The sequence below is a fragment of the Orbicella franksi genome, chromosome 9 (genome assembly GCF_964199315.1).
Source record: "Orbicella franksi chromosome 9, jaOrbFran1.1, whole genome shotgun sequence".
Lineage (NCBI taxonomy): Eukaryota > Metazoa > Cnidaria > Anthozoa > Scleractinia > Merulinidae > Orbicella > Orbicella franksi.
Window position 1 is genome coordinate 19,331,575 of NC_138153.1, and position 13,658 is coordinate 19,345,232.

General features: G+C 41.5%; 1 protein-coding gene across 1 annotated transcript in view; it reads left to right on the plus strand.

The window, feature by feature from the left end:
- LOC145497955 (uncharacterized) overlaps window positions 1-13,658 on the plus strand; it is a 107,274-nt gene that overhangs the window by 33,489 nt on the left and 60,127 nt on the right. The window lies entirely within an intron of this gene.

Genomic DNA, 13,658 nt, shown 5'->3' on the forward strand with positions numbered 1-13,658 from the left:
CATTTTCGCGCGATTTTATTGGCTACTTTACGTCACGTGGTGTAAATCAGCGGAAAGTTATCACATAATAACCTCCACCTGCGTCGATATTTTTCCTCCGATTTCCGTCGAAAACAAACAAAATCAGCGGGAAAGAAGTTTCGACTTTTAATCTTTATTATTTTACTTACAGGGAAAAAACAACTCGTCTCGTAGAGTCCGGTTTTTTTGACATTAAAAAGCTGGTCGCAAATGCTGTTCCGGAAAGTGCAAAGTGCAACAAAAAACGAACGAACGAGTATAAGCTAAAAAGCGCTGAGTTTTCGAGGTTTGATCTAAGGCGCGCGTTGCGAGGGTTTATTCAGATGATAGTTTATCAAGGTTTTGGTCCAATCACAGGGAAATAAAGTTAATGAAACCAATTAAATATACTTGCTATCGTCAATCGCGCGCATTCACCATCACATCAACAGTTCCTTTTTACGAGCAGTTTAAGCGCCATATGAAAATTAATGGCAGGCTTATGAAATAAAGAAACCCGTTTCTGGCTTGCTGGTATGCCGACTGATAATGCCCTTGCTGAGAAATTGTCCTCAAAATTTCACTTTTGCCCTCCAAGCTTCGCCTCTCGGCCAAATGTTCATTTTTCGGACAATCTCTCAACCAAGGGCATTATCAGCAGACGTACCAGCCGCCGGAAGGCGTTTATTTACTGAGTATCCGTCGTTTACTTCCCAAGAATACCTGTACCTCATAAAGGTAAAGGTAAAGGTAAACTTTATTTAGCCAGGGTGGCCCATTCAAGGCATTCAGCGACGAAGCCGCTATCCAGAGGGGCCCTGGGCTAAAAATATAATAGTATTCGTATGTCGTATGGTATTCGTATGTCAAACTCTACCCATAGCGAGACCAATCGAGCCTGACTGCCGTCCAGTAGTTCAAGAGTCAGTGCGTCCTCTACTAAAGGATGGGTAACTTGATTATACGTGCAATGTCGCCCCCAGGGTGCCCGCGCTTTTAGTCAGCGGTGACTGAACGGGCGACCGTAGACACGTCATGTTACTATCATATAGTGGTTTGACTAAACCTATCTCTATAGATAAGGATTCATACCGATACATAACCCTCCACAGCTATACATAACCCTACACGGCTATACATACCCCTGCTCAGCTATACACAGCCGTAAACACCTATACATAGCCCTACACAGCTATACATAACCCTACACACAGCAAGACATAGCCCTACAAAGCTATACAGAGCCCTCCACAGATAAACATAGCCCTCCACGGCTATACGAAGACCTGCACGGCTATACATAGTCCTACACAGCTACACATAACCCTACACAGCTATACATAGCCCTACACAGCTACACATAGCATTACATCGCCATACATAGCCGTACTCAACTATACATAGCCCTACAAAGCTATACATACCGCTACACAGCTATACATAGCCCTAAACAGCTAAATATATCCCTAAACAGCTATACATAACACTACACAGCTATACATAGCCCTCCACAGCTAGACATAGCCCTTCACAGCTAGACATAGCCCTCCACAGCTATACGTAGCCTTCCACGGCTAGGCACAGCCCTACACAGCTTTTCATAGCCCTCCACACCACAGCTATACATAGCCCTCCACAGCTATACGTAGCCCTTTACGGCTATACATAGCCCTACATAGATATACATAGCCCGCCACAGCTATACATAGCTCTACACAGCTAGACATAGCCCTCCACAGCTATACATAGCTCTAAAGAGCTATACATAGCTCTACACAGCTGTACATAACCCAACACGGCTATATAGAGCCCTACAAAGCTTTACTTAGCCCTACACAGCTATATACAGCTCTCCACCGTGACTAATAAACGTATACCAATGGGCAGTCGAGTCAACGTCTGCAGTATATATTCGCAAAGCTAATGTCCTTGACCAAAGTAAGATTATTGATCATATTAGAGAAGCTGTTTACACTGTTCGCCATTCGGCATCCAATCACTAAAATATTCCACAGAATTGTACCTCTGTACATAGAACTACACAGCTATACATACCCCTCCACAGCTACACATAGCCCGACACAGCTATACAGAACCCTACAGAGCTATACATAGCCCTATACAGCTATACATAGCCCTACACAGCTATACATAGCCCTACACAGCTACACATACCCCTACACAGCTCTACAGAGCCCTAGAGAGCTACACAGAGCCCTATACAGCTATACATAGCCCTACACAGCTACACATACCCCTACACAGCTATACAGAGCCCTACACAGCTATACAGAGCTCTACACACCTACACACACCCCTACACACCTATACAGAGCCCTACAGAGCTATACATAGCCCTATACAGCTATCCATACCCCTAAACAGCTATACAGAGCCCTACAGAGCTACACATAGCCCTACACAGCTATACCTAGCCCTCCACAGCTATACTTAGCATTACACAGCTATACATAGCCCCACAGAGCTAAACATAACCCTACTTTCTAAACATAGCCGTACACAGCTATATATAGCCCTACACAGTTATACATAGCCCTACACAGTTACACATAGCCCTACACAGCTATACTTAGCCCCACACAGCTACACTTAGCCTTCCACATCCATACTTAGCATTACACAGCTATAAATAGCCCTACACAGCTATAAAAAGCCCTCCACAGCTACACAAAGCCCTACACAACTTACATAACACTACACAGCTATATATAGCCCTACACATTGTTATATCCCGTGCGACTTACACGAAGTCGTGGTTAGATGATATATATTTAGTGTGACTCACATGAAGTGTGTGATAATAAAAACCATGTGCTTTTGGAGTGTTACATTGGCGACGAGGAGAAAAACAAGAGAGAATTATGACGGAACAAACAGCAGCAACAAGTGGAGCAGCACAAGCGATTCAAGTCGTCACAGAGACCAAAAACCTTCGAACACAGCCATTTATCATTCCCGACGAAGCGAACAGCGTCGGCAAAGCATGGGAAGAATGGCTGGAGGGAATTGAGCGAGAATTCCGATACTTCAGAATTACGAAGGCCGTCGATAAGAAGGATGCTATAATAATTTACGGCGGAAAAGAGATAGCTCGATTAGAAAAGAGCCTACCGGATCCAGAGGTGGAAGATGTGTACCTGAAGTTGCGTACTAAGCTGAATGATCACTTCACTCCAAAGAAGAATAAGCATCATGCGAGGTATTTATTTTTGAAAATGAGGCCACACATGGGTGAAACCACAAGTGCATACGCGGCAAGGCTGCGAGAGAAAGCGAAGGAATGTGAGTTTGGAGCTACATTCGACGAGAGAATTTTGGAGCACATAATTCAAACCATTGATAACAAGAAGATGATTGAGAAAGCCATTAGCAAGACGTGGGATCTGACACGATTTCTGACCGAAGCAAGCCAGACGGAGGATATTGCGAGGCAAATGAAAGATATGGGAAGTGAGAATGTTTCCCGTGAGAATGTTTCTCGTGTGCATTCCGATTTGCAATACCCCAAACAACAAAGCAATGGATCCAACGAAACACAGCGGCCTGGGAAAAAGCACAAATGTCAATATTGTGGATTGTTTGGAGTCCATGAGAAAGGGAAGGATTGCCCTGCCTATGGTAAGAAATGCCATAAATGCCACAAATTGAACCATTTCTCCTCTGTATGCAAATCTGAGATTACTCGTAGCCACAAGTTCAGAAGACAGAAGCAAAGTAAAAGGAAAAGCAGTGGGAGAATTAAGAAGACAACTGAAGATGCAGAATCCACGAGCTCGGATGATGATTTTTTCGGCCAGGCAGTGCAACACTTAAAGCAGGCCAAGAAGATAAGAGTGATTGGCAAAAATGGTGATGATTATCGAACTGTTATGGTGAGATTAAATGACGTGGATGTCTTGATGGAAGCTGACAGTGGGGCGGATGTTAATATTATGGACGAACACCAGTTTAAGGCATTCAGCCACAGAACACATGACAAGCCAATCCTGGCAAACAGTAATGTCAAGTTGCGTACTCTCCAGCACAAACTCGAGGTCAAAGGAGAATTTCAAACTGTGATTCGTAATGAGACGTGTGGGAAACCGACCAAATTTGTTGTAGTGTCAGGAAGGATCCAATCACCTCCACTGATTAGCAAGGAAACACTAATAACATTAGGAATGTTGAAGATTCAACAAGATGGCAGCTTCGCTGAGCCCAATGATCTGGCCATATCTGTGGAGAGACATAATGCTAACACTGTTAAACAGGCAGAAGGTGAACAGGATATGAAAGATTTAATCACTAAGTATAGCCACTTATTTCAAGGTATTGACAAGATAGAGGACAAGAAGAATGGTGGCGAGATCCTAAGCCGATTCCATATGAAACCCGGAGCAGTGCCGGTAGCACAGAAACCTAGGCAGGTACCATACTATCTTCAAGAGCCGCTGAAAAAGTGGTTGGACTTAGGCATTCAAGAAGATATCTTCGAGAAAGTACCTGACGATGAACCAGTTACCTGGTGCTCCCCTTTGGTGGTGCAACCAAAACCGAGGTTTGCAGGTTTGCGATTGGACCAGTTGGAGCCACACATGATCAGAGCGAGTGTTGACCTACGAGTTCCGAACCAGTACATGGAAAGGAGCCGGATCTCACGAGCACCAATAGTGGAAGATTTCATTCACAAGTTCCATGATTGCACTATCTGGACAAAATTGGATCTCCGACAGGGGTACCACCAGCTAGTGCTACACCCAGAATCGAGATCAGTCGCTACCTTCAGCACCCCCTGGGGTAATTTCAGACCTAAAAGGCTTGTATTTGGTGCAAAGGCATCACAAGATCTATTTGATGAGGCAATGTACAGAATTTTTGGCGACATTCCCCAATGTCTTAACCAGAGGGATGACATCTTGATTGGAGCGAGCAATTGGAAGGAACACAATGAAACACTGGAGTCAGTATTTCAGAAAGCTGAAGATTATGGAATCACCTTCAACGAGCCTAAGTGTGAATTTGGCCAGAAACAAATCACCTTCTATGGTTACCAATTTGGCCAGGGTGATTTAAGACCTACAACGGAGAAGGTACGGGCCATCCATGAGTGCAAACCCCCTCAATCGAAGGCAGAGGTAAGAAGTTTCCTTGGTATGACTGGTTATCTATCCAAATTTATACCTCGGTATGCTTCGCTCACGAAACCACTGAGAGAGCTTACTCACAAGGAGGCTAAGTTTCACTGGGGAAGAGAGGAAGATGATGCATTTGAAGAATTGAAAGCCAACATCTCCAGCAAGGATACAATGGCATTCTTCAACCCCAAGCTACCAATCATGGTGAGAGTCGAAGCTAGTTACAATGAAGGTTTATCAGCTGGCCTTTTTCAGCAATCTGCCAGGGGCTGGCAACCAGTGCATTTCATAAGTCGTACTCTGACTGATGTGGAAAAGAGGTATAGCCAGACAGAGAAGGATGCTTTATGTGTTAAATGGGCCAAGGATCGATTTTCTATCTACCTTCTTGGTGCACCCAGGTTTACGATTATTACTGCACACAAACCACTCCTGCCATTGTTTAATAAGCCAACGGCGAAGCTTCCCCCCCGGATCGAGAAATGGGTGATGGACATGCAGGATGTGGACTTTGAAATGAAATACGAGCCTGGTAAGGATGAGGCTGACCCTCTAGATTTCTTGTCAAGGCACCCATTACCAGTTGTTGGAAACAATGACACTGAGAAGATTTTGAAGGCAAGCATTGAAACGGAGCATGCAGTGGTGCTAGACAGAGTTAGAGAAGAAACACATCGTGATAGAGCTTTGCAAAAACTGAGCCAAACTATCAGGAAAGGTAATTGGGAGACCAGCAAGAAGGATGCTGACCTGGCACCATTCTACCCGATTAAGGACGAAATTTACGAAGCACAAGGTCTGATATTCAGAATGGAAAGAATTGTTTTACCAATGGTGTTACAGCAGAAAGTCATCAGATCAGCCCACAAGCTGGGACATCTGGGAACCACCAAGACGAAACAGATGCTTAGGGCTAAGTATTGGTTCCCCGGCATGAATGCGATGATTGACCAAATGATAGGTCATTGTTTTGACTGTCAAGTTACTACCAAAGATCGCAGACAAGAACCTATCAAACCATCGGTGATCCCGAAGGAACCTTGGGAAGAGATTTCAATCGATTTCGGAGGACCTTACCCAGACGGTCATTACAACTTGGTAGCAATTGATCAAAGAACCCGATACCCGGAAGTAGAGGTGGTGTCCTCAACAGCAGTGAAGCCGACTAAAGAGAAGTTGAAGAAAATGTTTGCTCATCACGGTGTACCCAAACGAGTGCAGTCTGACAATGGTCCGCCATTTAATTCGAAAGAGTTTGCAACCTTTGCAAAAGAAGAGGGTTTTGATCATCATCGTGTGACACCAGAACACCCCCGAGCCAACGGCCAGGTGGAACGGTTTATGCAAGTGTTAAACAAGACGGAACAAATCGCCCATCTCCAGGGAAAAACTGGACTTGACAGGAATATGGCTGTCTGTGATATGTTGATGGCATATAGGGACACACCTCACCCTGCCACTGGGGTTACTCCATACCAAGCTATGTCGAATAGGCCTATTAGGACCAAACTTGATCACACAGTACCAAGAGAAAGAAGTGAGCAGGATGAGCTGATCGATGAGAAAGACCGAGTATATAAAGAGAAGATGAGACGCGATGGCGTGAATATCAAAGAACACAACTTCTGTGTGGGAGACTATGTCCTACTTAGACAAAAGAAGGTGAATAAATGGTCGACCGCCTATGAGCCTATCTTCTACACAGTTATCAGAATTAGTGGTTCGACGATCATGGCAAGGCGAGTTACAGATGGTCGTGAGATAACCCGAGATTCAAGCCAGTTTAAATTGGCTAATGCTATCATGCATGAGGAAGGTGCCAAAGGAGAAGATAGTGAGGATTGGAGAGAAACACTACTTATGGATTCTGGCAATCCAAGCACAGTCCAGTCCAGCAGTCCAGTCCAAGCCATCCCTGAACAAAGTGATTCTGCTGAAGAGACTGTTGCAAACGGATCATTAGGGCATGCCAACCAACAGTTGGAAGAGCTTCCTACAGTTCAGACAGAAGAAGGTTCTACTTCCAGCTCTCCTACTCCCAGAGTACAGTCATCTAGGCCTAGACGAGAGCGACGTCGACCTGCTTATTTGACTGATTACGTCACGTGACATGTTTACATTAATTTTGATCGGACACCAGAAGCATTTAGAATATGCAATTGAGTTGAACTGCAGTATTAATTAGATAAACTTTGATATTTTGTTATGAGCATACTAACCTACTAACCCACTAGTTTTAAACATTAATTAGTCACATTAAGTCTCAAGACTTTGGTTCTGATTGATTCAAAGACTCTGGAACATTGAATTGGATTTTGCTATCCTGTGTTATTATTTTATTGTATGTGGACTGTGTAGACAACTGCAAAAAGGGGGAGATGTTATATCCCGTGCGACTTACACGAAGTCGTGGTTAGATGATATATATTTAGTGTGACTCACATGAAGTGTGTGATAATAAAAACCATGTGCTTTTGGAGTGTTACACACATCTATGCATAATCCTACACAGCTAGACATAGCCCCTCAAAACTACACACGGCTATACATGTCCCTACACAGCTATGCGTAGCCCTCCACGGCTATGCATAGCCCTATACAGCTATACATAGCCCTCCCCAGCTATACAAACCGCTCCACAGTTTCACATAGCCCTACACAACTATACATAGCTCTCCACAGCTATATATAGCCCTCCACACCTACACGTAGCCCTCCACGGCTACACATAGCCCTAAATAGCTATACATAGCCATTCACAGCTATACATAGCTCTAAAGAGCTATAAATAGCCTTACACAGCTATACATAATCCTATATGGTTATACATAGCCCTAAACAGCTATACTTACCCCGACAGAGCTATACATAGCCCTACACAGCTATACAGAACCCTACAAAGCTACGCATAGCCCTACACCGCTATACCTAACCCTACACGGCCATATATAGCCCTACACAGCTATACGTAGCCCTACACAGCTATACATAGCCCTACCCAGCTATACACGACCATTCATAACCTGCCACAGCTATATATAGCCATACACAGGGATACACAGCCGGTGCACAGTTATACATAGCCATAACCGTACAACAGCCGTACACCAGGGTCTGAATGGGGTTAACCGACTAGCGACAACTGGCAAAACATATATAGCCGTGTATAGCTGTGTAGGCTATAAATAGCCATGTATAGCTGTGAAGATTTATGTATAGCCATGTATACCTGTGTAGGGTTGTGTATAGCCGTGTGTACCTGTGTAGGCCGGGCTTATGTATAGCCATGTGTAGCCGCTTAGGGTTATGTATGTCCATATATAGCTGTGTAGAGTTATGTAGAGCCATGAATAACTGTGTAGGGTTATATATAGCCGTGTACACCTGTGTGGGGTTATATATAGCCGTGTATACCTGTGTACGGTTATACATAGCCGTGTATACCTGTTTAGGGTTATTTATAGCCATGTATACCTGTGTAGGGTTATATATAGCCGTTTCTACCTGTGTAGGGATATGTATAACCACGTATACCTGTGTAGGGTTATCTAGAACCACGAATAACTGTGTAGGGTTATGTATACCCGTGAATACCTGTGTAGGGTTATATATAGCCGTGTATACCTGTGTAGGGTTATGTATAGCCATGTATACCTGTGTAAGATTATATTTAGCCGTCTATGTGTGTGTAGGGTTATGTCTAGCCATGTATAGTTGTGTAGAGTTATGTATAGACGTTTATACCTGTGTAGGGATATGTATAGCCATGTATAGCCGTATATACCTGTTTGGGGTTATATATAGCCATGTATAGCTGTGTAGAGTTATGTATAGACGTTTATACCTGTGTAGGGATATGTATAGCCATGTATACCTGTGTAGGATTATGTATAGCCGTATCTACCTGTGTAGCGATATGTATAGCCATGTATACCTGTGTAGGGTTATGTATAGCCATGTTTAGCTGTGGAGGGTTATGTATAAACGTTTATACCTGTGTAGAGTTATGTATAGCCGTGTATAGCTGTGTAGGGTTATATATAGCCATGTATACCTGTGTAGGGTTATGTATAGCCCTATATACCTGTGTAGAGTTATGTATAGCCCTATATACCTGTGTAGAGTTATGTATAGACGTTTATACCTGTGAAGGCTTATGTATAGCCATGTATACCTGAATAGAGTTATGTGTAGCCGTGTATACTTGTAAAGGGTTATGTATAGCCATGTATACCTGTGTGGGGTTATGTATAGACGTGTATACCTGTGTAGAGTTATATATAGCCATTTATACCTGTGTAGGGTTATGTATAGCCATGTATAGCTGTGAAGGGTTATGTATAGCCATGTATACCTGTGTAGAGTTATGTATAGCTGTGTATACCAGTCTAGGGTTATGTCTAGACGTGTATACCTGTGTAGGGTTATGTATAGACGTGTATACCTGTGTAGAGTTATGTATAGCCCTATATACCTGTGTAGAGTTATGTATAGCCCTATATACCTGTGTAGAGTTATGTATAGACGTTTATACCTGTGAAGGCTTATGTGTAGCCATGTATACCTGAATAGAGTTATGTATAGCCGTGTATACTTGTAAAGGGTTATGTATAGCCATGTATACCTGTGTAGGGTTGTGTATAGACGTGTATATCTGTTTAGAGTTATATATAGCCATTTTTACCTGTGTAGGGTTATGTAGAGCCATGTATAGCTGTGAAGGGTTATGTATAGCCATGTATACCTGTGTAGAGTTATGTATAGCTGTGTATACCTGTCTAGGGTTATGTCTAGACGTGTATACCTGTGTAGGGTTATGTATAGACGTGTATACCTGTGTAGAGTTATGTATAGCCCTATATACCTGTGTAGAGTTATGTATAGACGTTTATACCTGTGAAGGCTTATGTGTAGCCATGTATACCTGAATAGAGTTATTTATAGCCGTATATACTTGTAAAGGGTTATGTATAGCCATGTATACCTGTGTAGGGTTGTGTATAGACGTGTATATCTGTTTAGAGTTATATATAGCCATTTTTACCTGTGTAGGGTTATGTAGGGCCATGTATAGCTGTGAAGGGTTATGTATAGCCATGTATACCTGTGTAGAGTTATGTATAGCTGTGTCTATCTGTCTAGGGTTATGTATAGACGTGTATACCTGTGTAGGGTTATCTATAGACGTGTATACCTGTTTAGAGTTATGCATAGCCGTGTATAGCTGTGTAGAGTTATGTATAGCCGTGTATACCTGTGTGGGTTATGTATAGCCATGTATACCTGTGTAAGGTTATATATAGCCGTGTATATGTGTGTAGGGATATGTATAGCCATGTATAGTTGTGTAGAGTTATGTATAGACGTTTATACCTGTGTAGGGATATGTATAGCCATGTATAGCCGTATATACCTGTTTGGGGTTATATATAGCCATGTATAGCTGTGTAGAGTTATGTATAGACGTTTATACCTGTGTAGGGTTATGTATAGCCATGTATAGCTGTGAAGGGTTATGTATAGCCATGTATACCTGTGTAGAGTTATGTATAGCTGTGTATACCAGTCTAGGGTTATGTCTAGACGTGTATACCTGTGTAGGGTTATGTATAGACGTGTATACCTGTGTAGAGTTATGTATAGCCCTATATACCTGTGTAGAGTTATGTATAGACGTTTATACCTGTGAAGGCTTATGTATAGCCATGTATACCTGAATAGAGTTATGTGTAGCCGTGTATACTTGTAAAGGGTTATGTATAGCCATGTATAGCTGTGAAGGGTTATGTATAGCCATGTATACCTGTGTAGAGTTATGTATAGCTGTGTATACCAGTCTAGGGTTATGTCTAGACGTGTATACCTGTGTAGGGTTATGTATAGACGTGTATACCTGTGTAGAGTTATGTATAGCTGTGTATACCAGTCTAGGGTTATGTCTAGACGTGTATACCTGTGTAGGGTTATGTATAGACGTGTATACCTGTGTAGAGTTATGTATAGCCCTATATACCTGTGTAGAGTTATGTATAGACGTTTATACCTGTGAAGGCTTATGTATAGCCATGTATACCTGAATAGAGTTATGTATAGCCGTGTATACTTGTAAAGGGTTATGTATAGCCATGTATACCTGTGTAGGGTTGTGTATAGACGTGTATATCTGTTTAGAGTTATATATAGCCATTTTTACCTGTGTAGGGTTATGTAGAGCCATGTATAGCTGTGAAGGGTTATGTATAGCCATGTATACCTGTGTAGAGTTATGTATAGCTGTGTATACCTGTCTAGGGTTATGTCTAGACGTGTATACCTGTGTAGGGTTATGTATAGACGTGTATACCTGTGTAGAGTTATGTATAGCCCTATATACCTGTGTAGAGTTATGTATAGACGTTTATACCTGTGAAGGCTTATGTGTAGCCATGTATACCTGAATAGAGTTATTTATAGCCGTATATACTTGTAAAGGGTTATGTATAGCCATGTATACCTGTGTAGGGTTGTGTATAGACGTGTATATCTGTTTAGAGTTATATATAGCCATTTTTACCTGTGTAGGGTTATGTAGGGCCATGTATAGCTGTGAAGGGTTATGTATAGCCATGTATACCTGTGTAGAGTTATGTATAGCTGTGTCTATCTGTCTAGGGTTATGTATAGACGTGTATACCTGTGTAGGGTTATCTATAGACGTGTATACCTGTTTAGAGTTATGCATAGCCGTGTATAGCTGTGTAGAGTTATGTATAGCCGTGTATACCTGTGTGGGTTATGTATAGCCATGTATACCTGTGTAAGGTTATATATAGCCGTGTATATGTGTGTAGGGATATGTATAGCCATGTATAACTGTTTAGGGTTATATATACCCGTGTATCTGTATGTAGGGTTATGTATAGCCATGTATACCTGTGTAAAGTTATGTATAGCCATGTATAGCTGTGTAGGGTTATGAATAGCCATGTATAGCTGTGTAGGGTTATGTATAGACGTTTAGATAAAGAGATAAGAGATAAAATTTTATTGTACACTCCTTAAAAGGTTTTTCAGTGAACAATATAATACATGAGGTGAGATAAGTACAAAGTACACTAGTTATATATTATGTACACTAGTTATATATTACCTGTCTAGGGTTATGTATAGACGTGCATACCTGTGTAGGGTTATGTATAGTTCAGCAACAAAATGTTATCTTCACGGTTTATGGCAGATTGATTGTGCTCTTACATGTACATTTGAGGGATGGTGCAAACCCTTCCAGCAGGGGAAGACTCTCTATAAAAGTGAAGATTGCTAACTGTATGTTTGGGGATCGAGTTATAAGACAAAACTTTTCGACTTTTCACCTAGTTTTGTATTTCTGCGAGATTTTCTCTGGTAGAGATTTAGCAACTGAGTATATTGTAACCACTGTATTTTAGTCATATCCCACAACAAAAAAATGAGCAAACGTCTTTTGCGTGAGAGTCCCAATGTTAACTAAGAAAGGATATAATGATTAATATCTACATCTTGCCTTTCTGAATAAGGTAGGAAAAAAATAAGAAACTGCAAAATCGTCCAAAATTGGCCACACATACATGTCAGATTATTTTAATTAAAAGGAGCATCCCAAAAAAATAACTGATGATATCCGCTTTTAGGCCTGGCTAAATCTATATTATCTTGGTTGTGCAGTAACGCAAATAAAAGAACACGGTGTCTGTCGGCCTAAAAGTTGTCAAACGTGCGTGTGTCAAGTAGCTTGAAAGTAACATATATTTTTATTAAGATGATTCATGTTTAAGCCACGAGATAGAGACTGTATTTTTTCGTGAAATTTAATACTCAAATCAGCTATGCGTATTCATATCAGATCTCGCTTTGCCATGTGTATTCCAGAGCTTTTTCATGTTTTACTTGCACTTTACAGAGAGACGTTCTACAATAAAAGGGTACCATTACAAGTGCGACTTAATTCCAGCTACTGCAAAAACATAAAGGAAACATATTTTCCATGTTGCCTTGCATCTGTTCAGCAACTACGACAAAAAAGAAATTATAATTTACATATCCCTCTTAAACTAGCAAACCGGTACCTAGAACAGTCTTTCAGTGTTAAATATTTAGGACTCATTATTGATTGCTCACTGTCTTGGCACGACCATATCGATTATATAAGTAATAAAATTAGCAAAAGTGTAAATGTTATTGCAAAACTAAAACCCTATGTGACATCCCAATCCCTAACAAGTATTTATTATGCACTTATATATCCCTATTTAACTTATGGCTGCGTACTGTGGGGTAATAATTACGAGGCTCCATTGTCACAATTGGTGAGACTACAAAACAAAGCTATTAGAATAATTAACAATGTGCCACTTCGTGATCATATTACTCCCCATTATGTAAACCTCGGTCTTATTAAGCTTCCTGACATTGTTAAATTATGTACTTGCCAGCTATTATATGACCACTTAATTGATGAAAAACCGTCTAATTACACCTTATCTCTGGTATCTGAGCAACATAACT